This window comes from Lissotriton vulgaris, chromosome 9 (genome assembly GCF_964263255.1).
Source record: "Lissotriton vulgaris chromosome 9, aLisVul1.2, whole genome shotgun sequence".
NCBI classification, from domain to species: domain Eukaryota; kingdom Metazoa; phylum Chordata; class Amphibia; order Caudata; family Salamandridae; genus Lissotriton; species Lissotriton vulgaris.
Window position 1 is genome coordinate 1,081,483,998 of NC_141697.1, and position 16,014 is coordinate 1,081,500,011.

Consider the following 16,014-nt stretch of genomic DNA (forward strand, 5'->3'; position numbering starts at 1 on the left):
CTGTACTGCACAGTTACGGCAATGCGAGTTCAAATGCCGGTAATCCAAAACCAGACGATATGAGCCGTCCGGCTTGTTCACAGTAAAAAGGGGATTATTCATTGGTGACACACAGGTTTCAATTACACCTTGATATTCCAATTGTTCAAGGATAGCCGCGACAGAAGCTTTAGCTTCACGCTGTATGGGATACTGAGGTTGTGGCTGCGGCTGTGACCGTAAAGGAATCTCATGGCTAGGGGACAATTTATCCCAGCCACACTGATTTCGGTACACAGCCGGCGCAAGCGCCAGAGCCCACTCTTCTGCAAAATGCAGCGCTTCCACTCTCGATACAGTGTGCGCGAAACTGGGGAGGATCACCTCCTCCCCTCGCGGAGCTGCGAGAACAAAAGGTGGGGGCCAGTCAGCCTCCGAAAGCAAACTGTCATACGTAGACGAAAGATTTTCCCAAAATACCCCTTTTACAGTTCGCTGCATGTCACCTTCTATTAACAGGACAATTTCAAAAAGTCGTTCAGGGGGAGCAACATGTGTATCAGCCGTTTCAATCACAACATAAGTGTCAGTCGCTGTCACCTTCAACAGTGGACGGAGGGCCTCTCTCACTATGGTAATCTCCGCCGCGCTGTCCAGCAAGGTCAGAGCCCACGTCAGATTCCGAAGCCGCATTCTCACTATCTGGGGCATATCGATGTGCCGTTAAGGCTGCGACCTTCTTCTTGGCAAACTGCGGTCTCTTGGGCGTAGAGTCGTCCCGCTGATCCCCTTCACTTCGCGGGCGGGGCTGACCACGTCCTTGCTGGCCACCCCTGCCGCCCCCTCCACCACCGGTTGACGGAGCCGATGAGTCCTGAAAGGAACGAGGAGAGCGTTGGTCAGAAGCCTGAAATCTTTCAGGCGATTTAATCGTCGCGCGATCGCGCAAATCATAAACTCGATCTGACTGCGCAGGTAGTGAAGGCGCAGGACTAGAAACCTGTGTCTGCTGTTGTTGTTGTTGCTTACCCTGATTCTGCTTTTTAGGCCAATTTTGTTTTTTGGACTTGGGTTGTCCACCCGTTTCCGAAGACTGTCCCTGGGGCTGTTTCTTCTCCTTTTCAGAAAAAGCCTTTACACCCTTAGAAGTGCGGCCAACCATTTTATAAGCCGCCACAATAATCCTTGCTAACTGACGGGGTTTATCGGCATCGGGAACTAACGCCAGACGATTGGCCACCTGAAAGTTCACTGCATCCCCCTTGACATTCGCAAGGATAAGATCGCAAACTGTCTCAAATGAGCCACACAGGCGCATACCCAATTCAACCGCCGACTCCGGTCCGTGATCATCTTGAACACGTTTAAGGACCGCAGAAAGGTTTGACACAGACGGGGTGCCATAGCACCTCGAGTAAACCGCTGCAAAAGTCTTACCCCATGTTTCACAGTCAGCAAGTTCAGGGGCTAAATCTTTCGGTAAACTGAGCGTAAGAATCCGGTGTTTTTCACCAGGAGTCGTATTAGGAAACACAGCCTCCAGCTGGTCGAATTTCCCGGCAAGCCAGAAAGGAAAATCATCCTTATCCTCTGGCTTTCTGCCCATAACGGAATTCACCATGACAGGACTGATTTTCAAACCAGCCTGTTCCGCTCGAAGCTGCGCACCTGCAGGGGCTGCGCCATGAACATTACGACCAATGTAATGAACAAGCGCCCTAATCACTCCAACCGCGACTTCATGAAGACGCCGCAGGTCAGCCACATTACAAGTAGCGCGATTAGGGTGAGGAGTAAATCCACCCAAAGCGGGCCAATTTGTGCCCAGAATGGACAAAGGACCTAACCTCGGAGCCGTTAAAGAATGGGGTAGGGCGCCACCAAACCAAACTCCGTGCTGCCAAGCATCGATAGGTACTTCCAGTGCCCTGTACGGAGCATAAGCCGCCGGAACAGCCGAGGCAGTGTATGAATGGAAGACACCCGAATTAGAGTCCACTTCCGGAAATGTCACCCAGGAATAAAACAATTCGTACGGGTATGCATGTTCCGCACTCACCACTAGAACCACAGCCAAGCCTTCCACAGGGACATTATATGCCCGCAAGTGGTCGCGAACCGCGATCCGGCTATGCTGCGGTATGTCCACGGCCATGTTAGCACAGGAAGAGAAAAAAGACAAAGAATACTTTGTAGCACAACTGGGTAGTAATTCAAAGAAACCGTTTATAGAAGAATTCAAGCTTGAAAAGACCTATTTCAAAAATAGGTAGGTTTTTCCGACACCACCGCTTACCGGAAACGGGAATGAAGGTGTCAAGGTTTGAATGATATACTACTCGAGTGTCATGATATAAGGCCAACAACGTACGGGCGCCATGTAGCAGGGTTTCCGTTCTCCCACAGAACTGTGCATAGAGATCTAGAACCTCAGTGAGTTAGGATGATCCAAAACTCATCTCAGTGTCAGAAATCCCCTTACCTAGCTAGCTACAGTGTCTCATGGATCATTATGGAATGATCCATGTCTTAGACAAACCAGAACATGATCTTTAGAATACCTCAGGAATCGTGGAACACATGAACACTCTTTCGTTATATAATCATTTCAAACCAAAACTGAGAGTCAAAGAACACACGTGCAAGTTTGAAATATTTATTATTCAATGCAAGGTTCTCAAACACAGTATCTTGTATAATACCAAAATGCAGATTATAAAAATCAGAGTTAGCAGCATAGTCACTAATCCATAGTAAGCAAATGGTGATAGCATGTTACAATGCAAAATCTATAGAAATCTATATCACCTATATTTCGCGCACCCTATTTAGCATATTATTTTATATCTAAGAAGGTCTCATTCGGGCTTTAGCAGGGCAAACCCATACCTCTAAATGTCAGTAGGAGTAGATCACATCAACAGCTACCAGCTCTCTTCATGCGCAGCACCAAGTGTCTACGTTCATTCCCTGTAACTCTATCTTAAACCCGCGTAGAGCCCAAGATGTTGGCATCAACATTATTTGTGTTATGTCTAATGTGGTGCGAGGATCAGGTCACCCAGCAACCTTGTGTTAGGTTATTCTTAGAGTGTTCAGCTCTCAGTGTGCAGACAGTTGTACCAAGTGTACCAAGCAAAGCTGATAGCATAGTAATAACATATTATTCTCAAATAAATCACATCACCGTTTCTAGGGTGAAAGCGACAACAACAAGTAGGTGTCGTGTGCAAAACTGAAGCCGAAGGAAAAATGGCTGTTTAAACATGTAATACACTCATGCTAACTTAACGCAATATATGTAACGAAGTATCCATATGACAGGGGGGGAGAGAAAAGAAGTGCTCAAGGGAGTGTAAGGTAAAGGGAAGTACACAAAGTTCCAAGTGAAAACTAATTACAATATTGCAAAAACGGTCATAGAGATTATGATACAGTCAGCCAAAATAAAGGCGTATATTAGAAATTAATACACAAATGACATTCGACGGTCACATACAACAATCAAAATTATCGGGGGCATGTGCCGGAAGTCCAAAAGAAAAGTCGACGTTTCAACCCCTATCTATAGGCTATGTTGAGTCCTTTGTCGGGGTCTTCATCAGGACATCTACAAAGGGAATGGGAAGCGGGAACCGGTGGGGTAATTCTTTCTGAAACAATTAAAAACAGGCATTGGCACTGTAGTTCATATTGGGATGAAGTTAATTAGTCTTAAGTGGTGATATAGATTATCGTTTAATTACCATGGGGTAAAGGCCTGGTGGGGCTCTAAACCGGGAACTCAGGATCCGTCACGCAATTGGTCGTGGTCGGTCTCAGATGTACAAATTCATATCTACAGAGGAGAACAAATTCAAATCAGGGCAACGTCAAGGAAAAGGTTCAAAGTATTGTCAGGCAGAAATAACAATACTTCCTTATCTACTTAAATAAAAACTTGAAAGGTTTAAGAACAAACGGTGGGATATTAATTGAACCACCGTCTCCATTAGACCAGTCAAATTAGAGGCATACATTATAGGTGGGCAACCTAATCTACACAAAAAAAGCGCAGTTAACTATCTCACCATCAGGGACCTTGTTGTTTAAAAGCAACTCTGAACCACTTATATGATAAAATGTGGAAAAATGGCAACCATGGGTTAAGTTGCGGTCAGGTTGCGAATTGCGTCGCTATGGAAGTGGATACAAGAAACATTGTTGGTAGCGTACTCTGTCAAACCTATTTACATTAGCACATTATCGATGTAATTGCTGAGATGGCTATGGTACGTCTAAACCCTACCTCCGAAGTGGCAGCAGGAGATTTGGACTTCTAGGAATTACGATTCTCATCAAGTGGAAATAGTCCTAGGTCCGTGATATAGGGCAGACTCTGATTACAAAAACCATGGATGGTTTTGTATTGAAAAAACCTGCAAACGACAGGAGGGTAATAAAATTAAGAACAGCACCTCTCTACATATCTCAAAAACATGACAAAAACTGTCAAGTTACTTACGGATACCCAGATGGGTGAGACCGTCTCCGTGAAAGCTAACACAGAACGGAGTTCGGAGGCGGAGTTCGCAAAAGTCAAAGCAGCTGTCTTTCAAACGTAGCCAGGGCAGGATCGCCTAATCAATTTGCTGACCCGAATTCAAGTATTCCTGCAATAATAACAGGAGACTAGTCAGTGACGGATGGGACCTCGGAAGGGCATCTTGAGTAAGAATACAAAGTTGTTCGTTATTACAGAAGTTAGTGGGCGCACCACTGGTAGAACATTGGCAGGCAGCAGAACATGTGGTAGCAGACCTCAGATGGCTAGTAATAGAAAAGGTATCCATAGGCAGAAGAGGGGGTAACCTTCCTACAGTATTGAACACACAAGAATCCAAATGGATGTCCCTTTTGGACTCCATCAAGAATGGTCTAAATGAGCAGGATAGCAGTTTAGCGCAAATGGCATCACTGGGCTAATGGGATTGTATTACACCTGTCCAAATACTTTTCATTGAGATACATGGCTACCCGTTTACACTCTCCTGCTGGAGAAGTGCACAAGGCAGGTCTTTCAAAGATTTATCTACTGTTTAAATATGTTGCATGCCTCTCGCCTACAACCTCATGTTGGAGAGTTGCGTGAGGGTTCTTACAAGTAATGTGTTTTCAACAATACTGCCACATCTCTCCAACGTCATCCATTGCACATACTTACCTTTCCCCTTTTTTGCCCACTCGTTTACAACCACCTGTGAGTGAGTTGCACGAGTGTATTTATTGAATTCAGTTGTCAGAATGTAACTAACGTAACTGCTTTCTTTATCAATAGTGGCAAGTAAAAAATTTCTTTCTGTGACCATTTTTTTCTGTGACCGCTGTTGCCTGTTTTTTGAGTCCGCCACAATCAGATATTTAATTACTGAGGGTTTTCCCCGCATATCTTCCAACTTTTCCAAATGCAGCCCCCGATCTAGCGATTAACAAGTAGTAACTCTTCCCTTTCATTTCGCCTAAATCCATTGACTCCGCCTCCAATTCCGCGTAGCGAGTCTCGCGGAGTGGTTGTCTGACCGACTTTGACGGCGGTAGCTGCTCGGGCTTCTGTATGTAACGAACAACTTTGTATTCTTACTCAAGATGCCCTTCCGAGGTCCCATCCGTCACTGACTAGTCTCCTGTTATTATTGCAGGAATACTTGAATTGGGGTCAGCAAATTGATTTGGCGATCCTGCCCTGGCTACGTTTGAAAGACAGCTGCTTTGACTTTTGCGAACTTCGTTCTGTGTTAGCTTTTACGGAGACGGTCTCACCCATCTGGGTATCCGTAAGTAACTTGACAGTTTTTGTCACATTTTTGAGATATGTAGAGAGGTCCTGTTCTTAATTTCATTACCCTCCTGTCGTTTGCAGGTTTTTTCAATACAAAACCATCCATGGTTTTTGTAATCAGAGTCTGCCCTATATCACAGACCTAGGACTATTTCCACTTGATGAGAATCGTAATTCCTAGAAGTCCCAATCTCCCGCTGCCACTTCGGAAGTAGGGTTTAGACGTACCTTAGCCATCTCAGCAATTACATAGATAATGTGCCAATGTAAATAGGTTTGACAGAGTACGCTACCAACAATGTTTCTTGTATCCACTTCCATAGCGACGCAATTCGCAACCTGACCGCAACTTAACCCATGGTTGCCATTTTTCCACATTTTATCATATAAGTGGTTCAGAGTTGCTTTTAAACAACAAGGTCCCTGATGGTGAGATCGTTAACGGCGCTTTTTTTGTGTAGATTAGGTTGCCCACCTATAATGTATGCCTCTAATTTGACTGGTCTAATGGAGACGGTGGTTCAATTAATATCCCACCGTTTGTTCTTAAACCTTTCAAGTTTTTATTTAAGTAGATAAGGAAGTATTGTTATTTCTGCCTGACAATACCTTGAAACTTTTCCTTGACGTTGCCCTGATTTGAATTTGTTCTCCTCTGTAGATATGAATTTGTACATCTGAGACCGACCACGACCAATTGCGTGACGGATCCTGAGTTCCCGGTTTAGAGCCCCACCAGGCCTTTACCCCATGGTAATTAAACGATAATCTATATCACCACTTAAGACTAATTAACTTCATCCCAATATGAACTACAGTGCCAATGCCTGTTTTTAATTGTTTCAGAAAGAATTACCCCACCGGTTCCCGCTTCCCCTTCCCTTTGTAGATGTCCTGATGAAGACCCCGACAAAGGACTCAACATAGCCTGTAGATAGGGGTCGAAACGTGGACTTTTCTTTTGGACTTCCGGCACATGCCCCCGATAATTTTGATTGTTGTATGTGACCGTCGAATGTCATTTGTGTATTAATTTCTAATGTACGCCTTTATTTTGGCTGACTGTATCATAATCTCTATGACCGTTTTTGCAATATTGTAATTAGTTTTCACTTGGAACTTTGTGTACTTCTCTTTACCTTACACTCCCTTGAGCACTTCTTTTCTCTCCCCCCCTTTCCCCTTCCTTCCCTCCCATCTTGGGGTTGGTCAATTTTTTGTGATTGTGAACTGACAATGTGTTTTGGTATTGTTGAATAAATGACAATATCGCAAAATCACCTTTCATTATTTGTTTGAAAATTCCTGAAAATTCTGAGTGTATGTAGTTTTACAATACACCTTCATTGCGGGGACACCCCTATATATGTACTACCTTACGCCCAGGTCCCCGCGACTACATGGGTTAACCCCCCTTTTTGTAACGTTGATCCATTGTCTGCGGCTCCGGGCTGTGGCGTCTGGGTCAGTTGGGTCTGCGGGTGTGTTCTGGGCGAGGGCGACGGTTAGCTGGTCCTCGGTGATCTTGCCCCAGCTGCGGCAAAGCATCTGCTGGGTGCTGTGGTGTGTGGTAGGTTTCTGGAAGGTGAAGTGGATGCAGGGGTGGTTGGTCCAGTTGAGTTCGATGGTGCGGTCGAAGAGGACATGGGTGCTTGCTGAGAAGATGGGGTCAAGTGTGCGGCCGGCGGATTGTGTGGGTCTGTGACGAGTTGTCTGAGTCCGAGGTTGTCGATCAGGGTGGAGGAGTTGGCGTTGTTGTTCTTGAGGTGAAAGTTCAGGTCCCCGAGGAGGATGTAGTCCATGGAGGCGAAGGCGTGTGTGCTGACGAGGTCGATGATGGTGTCCCAGAACTGCAGTCGGGGTCCGGGGTGTCTGTAGATGAGGGTGCCTCTGAGGGTGGTATTGGGGTCGGTGTGGATCTGAAAGTGCAGGTTTTCGGCGGTGCTGAGTGTGTCGTCAGCTTGTGTTGAGATTTTGAGAGTGTTTCTGTGGACGATGGCAATTCCTCCTCCTATCCCATTGGTGCGGTCCTTGCGGGTGATCTTTTAGCCATCCGGGATGGCTATGGCGATGTCAGGTGCCGAGGAGGGGGTCAGCCAGGTCTCAGTCAGGAAGGCGACGTCTGGGGCTTTGGTGTCAAGTAGGTCCTAAAGTTCAACGGCGTGTTTGCGGGCGGAGCGGGTGTTGAGCAGGATACATCTGAGGAAGTTGTTTACCATTTTAGGTGGGTAGGCGGGCAGGATGCTGGTGAAGCTCCAGTTCCGGCAGGAGATGGGTCCTTGGGTGCGTTTCAGGGCGGCCAGGCAGCAGGTGCGAGATCGTCCGGTGTTGAGTGCATGGAGAGTGCTGGAGTCATAGCGGAGGCAGGTGCCGTAGTGTGTGCGGGGTCCAGAGTACCTGTCGCTGGGCGCGGTCCAGGTGCGGACGGGCGCAGATGGGCTTGCCTTAGGCGCAGCCGCGCAGGATCCGGCATATATGGGGAGGTGGGAGGGAGGAGCAGCTGGGAGGCGGGAGGCGGGAGCAGTGAATGGGTAGTGGTCAGTTAGGGGGGGCGGGGCCACAGGGGACCCAGTGTCGGGGGAGACGAGTGGCACAGAAGGCAAAAATTGGGCACAGGAGGGGGAAAACAGTGGCACAGAAGGCAACAATGGGGCACAAGGAGGGGGAAAACAGTGGCTCAGAAGGCATAAAAACGGGGAACAAGGAGGGGGAAAACAGTGGCACAGAAGGCAAAAAATGTGGCCAAGAGGGGGCAAACAGTGGCACATAAGGCAAAAAAATGGGGCACAAAGAGGGGGAAAACCGTGGCACAAAAGGCAAAAAACAGGGCACAAGGAGGGGGAAAACAGTGGTACAGAAGGCAAAAAACGGGGCACAAAGAGGGGAAAATAGTGGCACAGAAGGCAAAAAACGGGGCACAAGGAGGGGCAAAACAGTGGCACAGAAGGCAAAAAAAAACGGGGCACCAAGACGGAAGAAGCACACTTATGAGCGAGACCTCAGCAGCGGCAGGGCCACACAGGTGGAGCTGTGGGGAGGAGGAGCGACCTACCAGGAGGGTAGGAAAGTGGATATTTGCTGGCATCTTGGCGCACCCTTCAATTTGGAGGCCTTTGAGGGACAGCACATCCCCTCATTCACATTCCATAGATGTCAACACTTTTTAAGTCGCTCATGTCTCTTGAAAGAACAGTTAGGGGATATTCTCAAGAACAAGCAATAATCATCGTCAAAATAGGTTAACGCAAATTTTCATATTGTCGTCTATCGCGGGAAAATAACTCAGTTTTAGCGTCATATTGACAACACAGCAGTAACATGCAATAGTTTTCCGATAACGCATCAAATGTCCGCGATAAAATCAATGGGACGGCGATAAAAATCCAAAGCCGAACGTGGAAAAAAATGCCGATGGGCCCAACCGCGATAAAAAAATCTTCGATAAACTGCACCAGGCCTGCAATTCACACACGTCAGGCGGGAAAAATCACTATAAAAACAGAAAAAAAACCACAAACAAAACCAGAACAACTGCGAAGCACAATGGAGGTAGCCGGAGAAAGTACAGAGGACAACTAGAACGCCACAAGCCCCACCGAGGACCAACCTGGGACCTTGGGGTCAGGGAAGGGCAAGGAGAAGAAGAGGAAGATGGGAAAACAGGATCCTGATAACGCAGGTGATAGAACACCATCAACTACTGTTCATCACCTCCAATGTGTCATTGGCAACAAAAAATTGAATATTGCCGTCCATCGTGGGCAAGGTGAATGCAGTAGGAGTGCTGAGGAAGACAATGGAAGAAGTCAAGAGGGGCTGGAATGATGTGAAGCGCAAAACCAAGCAGAAACTCAGCAACAACCAGAAGGCAAGAATGCATACTGGAGGTGGGAGTCCAGCGCCACAGGAGGAGCGGGATGAGATGGAGGAAATGCTGTCCACAGTCAACAGTGTGGAGACGGTTGCAGGAGTGGGAGGACCGGACACTGCTCAACATGACCTGACACAACAGCAACAGGGTGAGTAACAACCAGGGTCAGGGGGACTGGGGAGATGGGCACAATAGCACACATGCACAATTAAGTCAAGCACAGTGCACAACCACAATGACTCTAGATCATGTCCCTGATCCCCTTGGCACACGGCAGCACACCTAAAAACAGGATTAGGCCCTGTTGACTATGTGCCCAGAGGGGGCCCTTCCCACACATCACCAAACTCACAACAAACTCATGCACATGTACCAAATTCAGCAAAGCGGCATGCCTGTGAGGCACACTGACAATGCAATTGACACTGCATGACGAATGGCATGGCTCCAGTCAATATATCATGACATGTTGCACGCCACGAAATTGTGGTGGATGAGTGTGAACCACATCCGTAAAGGAGCAGGTCACACTGACACATCCACATTCACAAACAACCCCTGACGTCAACAACACATCTGTGGACAAACTATGCCCCAGACTCCCAACTCCCACCAAGCGCCCAATTTACCCAAGCATGCAGCATCCCAGCACTGTATAAGCACAGAAGTAAAAGGCACACCGCCTGAAAGGGATAAGGGGCAGAAAAATCAGAGCTGCAGGGGCAACTCTCTCAAAATGCAGCACACGCATATAACATTCAGAGCACATCAACCTTGACAACAATGTGGTACAAAGTGCAACATGTTCACAACAGAACAGAGGACACAACTGGTGGAGCTTGTGTGTAGAAACTGGCCAATCACATTTGGCATAGCAGAGAAATGTGAGATGATAATGTACAAGTACAAACACACATCTGTGATGTTGTCCACTGTCCCACATTAAATAGGCAGCTCCTCCCAAACATTCACAATGTTCATTGTCATGCAGGATCGTGTAGGCACCACCGGACATGGCGGCAGCCTTGTGGCTGGGTGGTCGGCCACATGTATGTAGGCCTATGGACAGGATATGGCGGACACAGAGACACAAGCATAAGTTACTTTAGTGGCCATCCCGGAACTGAACCAAGCCCAGAGCCCTGGGCGATTTATTCACGACATACGCTGGCCAAGGCCACTCTGCTCACACTTACAGGGAGTGACGATAACGCTATATATCCAAGGTCTTCCACACTGCATGAGGTGACCTGTTTGCGTCCACTGTCCACAACACTACAAACACCAGCAGTAAATGTCCACATGGACATGTCTGTGTTCTGCATACTGAAGTCTGTCCAGCACATCACCGCCACACTTGGCATTGTGTACATTCCTATTCATGGGTGACTTGCCTCCTTCACACATTCCTGGTTCCCACCTCTCCCCACATTCTGCAGTTGTGTGGCAGAGGTGCCATGGCATGGATGGTTTGTCTCCATGGCTGGCCATGGTTACCACAGTTGCTTGTCTTGTCGTGTCTGGTAGTTGGATATGTTAATTGGCATGTTGTATGTGATTTTGTTATCTGTGCATTCCCACAGTTGAGAGTTGTATGATAGTGGAATTGAGGTGTGTGGTGTGTTCAGTTGGTACTTACTGACGAGCAGTGCATTTTCATACGTGCCATCTGGTTGGTGATTGACTTGCGGACGATGTATGAATCATGCACACTGCCTGGGAAGTTTGCAACGACATTGGTAACAGGCCCCGGTGGTCCAGTTTTGCCTGCACATTGATGGAATGCATGTCGTTTCTATTGCAGTGATTGTGTGCAGTGTTGGCAGGGGGCACAAGTAGTACATGTGTGCAGTCAATTTCCACACACATGTGCGGGAAGCCAGCAATGGCGTAGTTCCCCTGCTTGGTTTCCAGCTGGTCCTGCGCAGTGTGGGGAAGTGAAGGTGGAGGGGTATCAAGCTGATACAAACTGTGATGCTTACAGGTATAATAAATCCTACATATTAAGACCATAACAGAAGTTCGTGTTGTTGTAACTTTCCTTTTCTTTCCTTAAAAGGTTACGACCACACAAACTTCTGTTACAGTCTTTTTATGCTGAATCAATCATACCTGTAAGCATTCCGGTTTGTCCAAGTGCAATACACTGTACCAGATTATGTTTATGACTATACAGACGCTTGACCATTGTCACCATTTATCCAACAGGTTTCTGAATACTGACTTTCGGAATATGGAATTGTATTGGGGAGCTCCCGCAGCATATACAGTTAATTGAATCCACACATGTTGACTGAGCTTTTCGTATTGTTGATTTATGTACTTGTAATAAAGAACAATTTTAACACTACTGTTTACTACTGGACTTCATAACATGGCGCACCCCCATTTCCGTGACTACAATCTTGGATCTGGGGCACAGAGGCGTCAAGCAACGGCTGGCATTGGGGTTGGTTGCGCACGAACATTACGAATTTGAAGTTGCGTGTGGTGCAGATGCAGGGGCCCGCTATTGCCTTTGTGGACATGCATCCAAGACATGTGTGAGGAAGTTTGATAGGGCTGGCTGTGAGACTCCTTCGACTCTGGTGGTTGTTGGTTGGGAGGTACCAGAGGCCAACCGGTGGGGCACAGCCAGCAACTTTGTCTGCAGAGGGATTTTGGTTGTCCACTGGTTGGTACCGTCAGCCTGTGGATGGTTGTCCTTTTGAGTGTTTAGTGGGCAATGGCATCCTCTGGCATTGAGTCTCTGAGAATATGCCCTTAGTGTTTAAAGGAAAAATTAATGGAAGGCATCAGAGTTTGCATGGAATGGTCACCTGGACCACTGTCTGTTCTCTCTGAGGTAGCTTGCAATGACTCTCAACTCAGGTTTCTTAACAGATCAATGGTTTGCAATTGAAATTGCATTCACAAACCATCAGTGCTTGTATTCTATATTGCAAATAACAGGGGGGTGCACCTTTCTAGCCGCTCCAATTTTTGATTCAGAATTGGTGTCAAAAGTATTTTTCCAACTTAGATATCATCTTTTTACATTGTACAAACATGTTTCCTGGTTGCAACTCATGGAATTATACAAATCATTCCCTTTGTGGCCACAAAACAGAGCCCCAAATCCTTTATGCTTTATTTTAGCCTCTTAGTTAAGATGGTTTATTATCCGAAGAAGGCCATATGAGAAGACATTACTGAGAGTGAGATACTGATACTGATTCTTGTGGGGCAACTCTAGTCTAACCCATTGACCAATATATTTACTAAGACTAAAGGGCTTCTCAATGTACTCTCAATATTAAAGAAAATCTTAGGGCTCAGTAGTCCAAACTCTTGGTGGATGGGGGAGTGTTTGTTGTGTCATACTGTTTGTACAGTAAAATATGGCTAATATACTACCCTTTTTAGCACATTCACTCAGTTGTACTGTTCGGTTGCAATACTTCCAATTTTGTTAGATATAATCATGACTTATTAAGTAATGTTAATATGGATTTGTGGGGTTTATGTACAATGTTGCTTTGATGGAAAATAAATGTAAACCTTTGGGTATACTCTCTTGGACAGCCTGAGGACTGTTACATGTAGGAATATCCTCCTCAGGAAACCACTGACTAAGGCCAATTTAACAGATAGATGGATATCATAAACGATGTCATTGGACAGCATGTTCGAGAGATCATGCAGAAGGTTTATATTTTTCACCAGGATGCACAAAAAAGACACAAGGGGGTATTATTCATTATGTAAAGCAGCAATTGTTATTGTTGAGTTCTGGTTAAACACCACAAACCTCATTGTTGTAGGTCTAATCTAAGAAAGATGTGCCACCTGCATTCATATAACTGAGAAAAATCCTACTGGCATTAAATGATTGTTATTGCAAAATATGAACTAAGACACTTGGCTGAACCGATATCATCGTCTCATCATTCCCTTTGTAAGAAGAAATGCCAAACATGTATGATCACTGGGTGCATGCTGCTCACTGGGTGTGAATAGCACATTGACAATTGATAGCCCAGCTACCGAATTTCATATTACCTCTCCATGTATATGGCCTAGATGGTAAATCATCAATGTCTTGTGTGCACCCCATTCCCTGAACACTCTATTTCACTGAAATGTTTTGGAAGGTTTATTATATCAGTTTATGAAGTATTCCACTTTCACTGTTCACAATTAATGACTCCAATCAGAAATCAGAAATGTTTTCAAGATCCACTGCTGGTATACATTCAGTGGACCCCAGCTAGGGACAGTGTGGTAATATTTGTGCTATTCGTAGGTCTAAAACACACAAATGGTAGACTTTTGTTAAACTAACCTATACCCACATTTACTACAAAATGATCCTACCAAACGTTTGGAGATTCAAATTTAGGTACCTTAAATTCATCAGCCTAAATTTCTGGAATCAATAATGGCAAATGCATTTACTTGGAGGGGCAATAGCAATTGACCTGTGGTCTTTCCCATCTAATACTAATAGGAGAACCATATGGTGGATTTGTGCTGAGGGAGGAACTCCCTTGCAGGGCTTGCTGTCAGCATTCAACAAAATAGAGTCATTAGCTGTCTCTGTGTTTGCGGAGGCTAGAACAGCCCATATCATAGGGAACCAATATGCTGGGCTATACATTCCCTCCAAAAACCTCCTAAAGTAGATTGCTGATTGGAAAAGGCTTCAGGCAATGTTTCAGTAACAAAATGAATAGCTTCACTTTTGAGAAGAATTACTATCTGAAAAGCTAGGTCCATGTTAAGATGGAGTTTAGGTTGAAATCAAGGCGCTGAAAGGCTAAGCTGTTTCAGAGTTCACAGGGTAACAGATGAGACCTATAAAAACATCAAGGCAAACACTTACGATTACTAGAAATAAGCATTCACAGGAAGGGCTAGCACTACTAATCAAAATACCTAAAATGTTGCATACAGACTGTAAACGATGAAGTCTCTATGCCAGAACAGGCTACTTAGAAAATCACAAACATACTTCAGTGTTCTATGGACCACCAACAGTTCTACACTCAATGATTCTGTCAGTGGCCACTGCCTACAACATATTTATTTGCATTTCCCAAAATCTATTCATTTTTAATTCTGCAGAAAACATAATGGAAGCGAGCAGAACTACCACCACACTCTGAAAGGATTTTTATGATACCTATATTTGCTACAGTCTCAAACAATACTGATAGAGCTGTTCAGAATGCTCTACTCAGAACGATGAGCTGCAAGCCCCTTACTCTCCTCAAGGAAGTGCTCTGCTGAAACAGCTCCTACTTTTGGTCAACAAATAAATTGTATGGGTCATGAAGTGTGCTCTTTCCCAGCAACCAAAATGTGATACATTTTCACAAAATATGTTGTAGCTCCTGAGGCGATTCAGCCGCTGGTGGAAATCAGTATATAGGGGCTACTATACACATGTGTCAACACAGAAATAAGGTAGCCCATATATCAAACTCAACATTTTTAAATGGGGGAATTGCAGGGAAAATGTGAGTCACTGCCCTCATTTATGCATTTCAAACATAGGATTTAACACCCACCCATATGGTGGAATGTTTCATCCAAAGGTTTTCCAACTATGACCAGAGTGGTGCACAGACATAATATTGAGTCCAAAATATCGTTTGGACATAATATCGAGTAAATAATATAGACTAGACAAAATATCGACTGGACAGAATATCGACTACAAAAATATCGTTTTTAAGGTAAGTGAAGCAATATCGACTGTATAAAATATAGATAGCAAAAATATCGAATTTTTAATAATATATCATATTTTATAGTGTATTTTTATGTAATAATATGTGTGAAAATTGTGTATTAATGTTATAAATAATTTTATTAAATGGATTTTGTTGTTATAATAATTGCGTAATGTAATTCTGTAGCAGGTTGTGGGTTTATAGGGGAATAGGGTGGGATGTAATTTAATTATAATTAATTAAATATGTAAATTAATTAATTGATAATAATTTAAAATTAATTGTTAATTAATTTATATGTGTTAATTAATTTAATAGTAATTGCAAAATAATTAATAATAATTGATTAATTGGTAAATATGTAAATTTTACTAATTTAATGCAGTAGTGGGTTGTGGGTTTATAGGGGAATAGGGTGGGAAGTAATTTAATTATAATTAATTAAATATGCAAATTAATTAATTGATATTAATTTAAAATTAATTGTTAATTAGTTTATATGTGTTAATTAATTTAATAGTAATTGCAAAATCGGGAGTGACGTCATTGCGCTACGTGCGGTCCTTGCCTGGCGAGTCGCGTTCCACTGACAAACAACCCGCGCCCGTATTTTGGCAATTGAGACAACG